We start from the raw sequence: 6,924 nt of genomic DNA on the forward strand, positions 1-6,924 counted from the left end.
TCTGATTCCCAGTCAGGGCACAGAAGAACTGACCATCTGCTTCTCTACCCTTCCCTTCTCCCTTCTCTATCTCTGTCTTTTCCTCCTGCAGCCATGGTTCTATTGGAGCAGGTTGGCCCTAGGCGCTGAGGATGACTCCATGGCCTAACCGCAGATGCTAAAATAGCTCAGCTGCCAAGCAACAAAGCAATAATCCCAGATGGGCAGAGCATCACTCCATACTGGGCTTGCCAGGTGGATCCCGGTCGGAGTGCATGCAGGAGTCTGTCTCTCTGCCTCCCCACTTCTCACTTAAGAAAAAAATAACAATTTGTCAATATTGTAAATCCCCCTCCCTTTTCAAGGAGCACATAGATGATGTCATCAGGTACATACCTTAACTTTAGACACACAACGATTAAAATTGTTAACTCACAACTTCTGTTCTAATCTGGAACTCCATATTATAATGAAAATGTTTCCCTTATCCTCGCAGCCTGCCTTCTCTAAAAATTGAGTGTCCTCTGAGACCATTCATTTCCCTCTGGTATCCAGGCAGGGAATAAGGGTCGTCAGCACCCTTCACTCTCTCTCCAACGCCGCTTCCTAAACATCATCCCTTCCCCCTCCAGAAAACTGTTCTCCCCTAGTGTCTCTGACCATCCTGCTATCACTGTCTTTAAGCTTCCTTACCAGTGTCATCTACTGATCTTTGGGTTGCAATCTGCACATTTTCTGAAGACTCTGACACCTGCTCATACTCTCCCACTCCACCCCGAGCCCTGATATCTCACTGAGTAATCTTAAGGTCCATGTGGATAACCCATCCACTATCCTGGCATTCCTAACCTCATCCTCACCTCCTCACCACAGTTTCACTGTGGCTTCCTCTGATTTGGGAGTGACCTGCATCTGCTCTGTTCTACCTCTAAAACTCTTTTTTTTTAATCTCTTTTAATTTTTTATTTTATTTATTCATTTTAGAGAGGAGAGAGAGAGACAGAGAGAGAGGAGAGAGACAGGGGAGAGGAGCTGGAAGCATCAACTCCCATATGTGCCTTGACCAAGCAAGCCCACGGTTTTGAACCGGCGACCTCAGCATTTCCAGGTTGACGCTTTATCCACTGCACCACCACAGGTCAGGACTACCTCTAAAACTCTTAAATAGGTCTCTCTTTCTCTCTCTCTCTCTCTCTCTCTCTCTCTTTCTCTTCCTTTCTGAGGTTAAATTCACATAACATAAATTTAACCATTTTAAAGTGTGAAATTCAGTGGCCTTGAGTAGATTCACAATGTGAAATGTAAAAAAGAAAGGCTCTTAGCATAAGTAACTTTTAGCAGAACTTACTTTCTCTAAAACAGAGACTTTCAGAAGAACTTACATTTTTTTCTAAAAGACTCCCTACCCCTGGCCCTGAGGCTGGGTTCCCGGGCTGTAGCCTTGGGATAGTTCCGTAAGGCTGCAGATGTTCCCAGAATGTTTTTCCCTGAATTAATCTTATAGATAAACATTGTAAAAGAGCTTGTTTCACTGCTTTGTTTTACTGCAATGCTTCCCCTCCTTCCTATTCCCCAATCAGTCTGTAACTTTGTCTTTAAAAGCTGACTTCAAACTATGTTCGGAGTCGCACGATTTGAATGACTTAGGTCTCAGTGTGGTCACTGGCTTTGAATAAAGATTCCTCTAAATTTGAACTTTGGTGTGGAGAACGTCTGTATACTCTCACTGGTTTCGTTACAACAAATGCTATGCAATTATAACCTATATCAAGTTCCAGGTTTCAATACCCTAAAAGAAAAATCTCTTGTCCATTAAGTAGTCACTCTTCATTTCTCCCTCCCCATTCCATTACCTGGCAACAACCAATCTGCTTTCTGTCTTTATAGACTTACCTAGTTTGCATTTTCTTCACATAAACTGAATCATACAATATTTGCTTTTGGTGTCTGGTTTTTTGTTGTTGTTTTTTTTCACTTAACATACTGTTTTTGAGGTTTATCCGCACTGTAGCCTGTATCAGTACTTGATTCCTATATTAGTTTTCTTGGGCTGCCATAACAAAATACCACAGACTGAGTGGTTTAAATAACATAGAACTATATCCTAGCCTATCATCATTGGGTCTATAATCTCCATACAACACCAGGGTGGTTAACTCTTTTGTGGACCAGCACAAAATTTTTGGCAGACTAGCACCGGTCCACAGATAGCAATTAAAAACCACTGGTTTAAACAACAGAAATGTATTATCTCATGATTCTAGAGGCTGAAGTCCAAGATTAAGGTTTTGATGGGATTAATTTCCTCTGAGGCCTGTCTCCTTGACTTGCAGATGTCTTCACTCTTGCTGACTCATCACATGGCTGCCTGTCCCTTTGTGCATGCACATGCTTCTAGTATCTCTTCCTCTTCATGTAAGGACACCACTTATATTGGCTTAGGGCCCCATTTTAATCCATTTAACTTAAACACCTCTTTAATGACCTTATTTCTAAATGCTGTAACGTTCAAACATAGGGGTTGGGATTTCAATATATGAATTTGAGGGGACATGATTCAATCCATTACAATTGTTTTCTTTTCTTTTTTTTTTTTTGTATTTTTCTGAAGTTGGAAACGGGGAGGCAGTCAGACAGACTCCCACATGCGCCCGACTGGGATCCACCCAGCATGCCCACCAGGGGGCGATTCTCTGCCCATCTGGGGCATTGCTCTGTTGTAACCAGAGCCATTCTAGCGCCTAAGGCAGAGGCCATGGAGCCATCCTCAGTGCCCGGGCCAACTTTGCTCCATTGGAGCCTTGGCTGCGGGAGGGGAAGAGAGAGACAGAGAGGAAGGAGAGGGGGAGGGGTGGAGAAGCAGATGGGTGCCTCTCCTGTGTGCCCTGGCCTGGAATCGAACCCGGGACTCCTGCACGCCAGGCCGATGCTCTACCACTGAGCCAACTGGCCAGGGCTACAATTGTTTTCTTATGGCCAAATAATATTCCATTGTAGGTATATACCACATTTTGTTTATCCATTTATTTATTTACTGATGGACATTTGGATTGTTTCCACCTTTTGGCTATTGTGAATACTGGTTCTACGAACACTCAAGTACTAGTATTTGGCTGAGTATCTGTTTTCAATTATTTGGGTATATATCTAGAAGTGGAACTGCTGTAACATATAGTAATTCCATGCTTGACTTTTTGAGGAGCCACTGATTTCCACAGCAGGTGCACTATTTTACATTTTCAATGAGGGTTCCGATTTCTCCACATCTTCATCAATACTTAGCCCACTATCTCTCAACTCTTTCACTCCATTATATCATTTCTCCCATTAAATTTCTTTACTCCAATTTTATCAAAATGTCTTATCCCTTAACTCCCTATATTTTCCCAAAATATCTTCATTTTTATTTCCTTCCATAGCCAGTATAAAGCATATAGTTTAATATATCTGACATATTCTCCAAATTTCAGTTTCCTGATGTATAAAAGGGAGCTAGCAATATCTCTCAGAATTGTCTTAAGAATTGAATGAGCTAATATATTTGAAGTGTTTAGTCAATACAATAGCATTCAATAAAGATACTTATGTTTATGATAATTAAATTTCTACTTCATATCCTATTTTTTCTCATAAACTCCAAACTGTCTATTAGCTATTTTCAACTGCATCCATTCAGTTCGCTCATCACAAATATTAATTGAGTGCCTATTATATGTCAGGCAGCATTCTAGGCATTGATTATCCAGTAAACAAAATAAACATGTTACCAGTTCTCGTGGAGAAAAAATAGGCAAATATATGAATATTTACAAATGTTGATAGCTGCTATGTTCCATAGGCCATTAAATGTAACATATCTCAAATTAAGATTATCTTTATCTTTCCTTCAAACCAGATCTTTGGACACCACCATTCACAAGTCACCAAGTAAAAGCAGAAGTTATTCCAGCTCCTTGAGCTCCACTGGGATTCCTTACCTCGCATTCCGCTCTACCTCTACCTGGTACTACCAACATCAGGCACCAAAAACAAAAACAAAATTTTGGAAATAAAGTTGGAATATTTAAAGTGATCGTAAAGAAATTTTAAAAGTTTCTGAACCTTGAAACTAGACTGAAAGTATTAAAGCATTTAAAGGATATGTCAATGCCTGACTTGTGGTGGTAGAGTGGATAGAGCATCGATCTGGGATGCTGAGGTCCCAGGTTTGAAGCCCTAAGGTTCCCAGTTTGAGCACAGGCTTGCCGGCTTGAGCGCAGAGTCATCAACATGATCCCATGGTTGCTGGCTTGAAGCCCAAGATCACTGACTTGAACCCAAGGTAGCCAGCTTGAGCAAGGGTTACTGGGTTGGCTTTACCCCCTGTGAGAAGCAATCAATGAACAACTAAAAAATGACGCAACTACGAGTTGATGCTTCTCATCTCTCTTCCCCCCCTCTCTCCCCCTTCCTCTCTCTCTCTCTCTCTCTCTCTCTCTCTCTCTCTCTCTCTCTCTGGCTACAGAAAGAAAAAGAAAAACAAAAAAACAAAAAGGAGGCCCTGGCCGGTTGGCTCAGCGGTAGAGCGTCGGCCTAGTGTGCGGAGGACCCGGGTTCAATTCCCGGCCAGGGCACACAGGAGAAGCGCCCATTTGCTTCTCCACCCCTCCGCTGCGCCTTCCTCTCTGTCTCTCTCTTCCCCTCCCGCAGCCAAGGCTCCATTGGAGCAAAGATGGCCCGGGCGCTGGGGATGGCTCTGTGGCCTCTGCCTCAGGCGCTAGAGCGGCTCTGGTCGCAACATGGCGACCCCCAGGATGGGCAGAGCATCGCCTCCTGGTGGGCAGAGCGTCGCCCCTGGTGGGCATGCCGGGTGGATCCCAGTCGGGCGCATGCGGGAGTCTGTCTGACTGTCTCTCCCTGTTTCCAACTTCAGAAAGAAAAAAAAAAAAAATACAAAAAGGATGTATAAATGGAAGTTCAGGCAATCCTCATCATCAGTCACCTGGCAGGTTTTCAGTCTCCAACCTCACTCTTCTGTTCACCTATTTATACCTTTGAACACTAGCTGTAATCCTTTAAACACTGAGAGGGAATACAATGCCAACACACATTCACAGATAGAGACATTTGGCGAGCACAAGTCTGTCTCCTATTATATAGCTATAGTTTTACTTTATTTCAGTTCGTAGTTTTTGGAAGATTCAGAACCTGTTCTGACCTTGAATGGGTAGAAGGCAAGGACTGTATGTTAATGGAAATCATCAAGGTCAGTATCCCAGAGACCTCATGCATTGGAACCTGGTTCTTAATTTAACCTGCAATTTAGGGAGAACACTGTTATTCAGAATGTATAGAATGTCTGAATAGTTAGCATCTAGACAATAGAATGTCTGAATAGTTATAGCATCTAGACAGATTTTAGAGTCAATCTTCAGACTGCCGGGTTTGCTACTTATTTGCTGTATGACCTGGAGCAAAATGCCGTGTTTCCCCATGTATAAGATGCACTTTAATTTTGGGGCCTGAAATTTGAAAAAGAAAGTATTACATAAAGTTATTGAACTCAAGTTTTATTCATCATAAAATTCATACAACTCCTCATCACTGTCAAAACTCCCATACATTAGCCTGACCAGGCGGTGGCGCAGTGGATAGAGCGTTGGACTGGGATGCAGAGGACCCAGGTTTGAGACCCCAAGGTTGCCAGCTTGAGCACAGGCTCATCTGGTTTGAGCAAAGCTCACCAGCTTGGACCCAAGGTCGCTGGCTCAAGCAAGGGGTTACTTGGCCTGCTGAAGGCCTACAGTCAAGGCACATATGAGAAAGCAATCAATGAACAACTAAGGTGTCACAACTAAAAACTGATCGATTCTTCTCATCTCTCTCCATTCCTGTCTGTCCCTCTCTCTCTGTCTCTGTTTAAAAAAAAAAAAAAAAAAAGACCCCTGACTGGGTAGCTCAGTTGGTTAAAGCATTGTCCAGAGAATCAACCAATGAATGCATAAATAAGTGGAATAACAAAAGATGTTTCTCTCCCTCTCACTCTCTCCCTCCCCTTCCTTTCTCTAAAGACAATAAATATTAAAAAAAAAAAAAAGACAACCCCCCTCCAAAAAACTCCCATACATTAGCTTGTCCTCATTTGTGTCTGATAACGAATCAGTTTCAAGGAGGGCAAAAACAAGCGCGAAAAAGGGGAAAATGCAAGTAAAAAAACTACAACCACTGCATAAGATGTACCCAGTTTTTAGACCCCAACTTTTTTTTTTAAGTGTGTCTTATACATGGGGAAATAGGGTACTTATTTCCCTGTGCCTCAGTTTCATTACTGGTAAACGGTAAGAGTTTACCTTTCAGAATTATTTTGAGGACTGACGAGTTAATATAGTACTTTGAATAGTGCATGAACATATACCATAAGTGAAAACTTAGCTACTTCTAATCCATCCACTTTATAAGAATCTCTCCACCAAATACAAAGTAAAAATTTTTACTAGGCATTCCTATGTATCTCAATATTAAGTAACATATTTTACATTATCCACATTCCATGTCCTCCTGTCCTCCTCCTAATGACAAAATGCATTAACAAATATCCGATCATCTGCCTCAGCCTCCCTCCGCTGTCTAAGCCTACCACTTTGTATCTCCCACTCCAACACAGTTTAGAATTAAGCCGGGAAATAACAAACAGATTCGTAGGCTTGTTTATTTATAGTCCACAGGGTTTAACTCAGATAACTAGATCCAGAGGCTATTTTGCCCAGCCAAGAAGGAAATAAGGGGAAGGCAGGGCGAGGACAGGATACCGCCTGGCCAGAGAAGCCACTGCTGACCTCTGCCCCACCCCACACGGGCCGCCCGGACCAGAGGCCGGAAGTGCAGCCCTTCGGGGGCGGGCACAGGAGGCTTAAGGCGGAGCCCGCAGACGTGACCAATCCGAAGCGACGGTCCCAGCAGAAAAGG

This window comes from Saccopteryx bilineata, chromosome 11, assembly GCF_036850765.1.
Source record: "Saccopteryx bilineata isolate mSacBil1 chromosome 11, mSacBil1_pri_phased_curated, whole genome shotgun sequence".
NCBI classification, from domain to species: Eukaryota; Metazoa; Chordata; class Mammalia; order Chiroptera; family Emballonuridae; genus Saccopteryx; species Saccopteryx bilineata.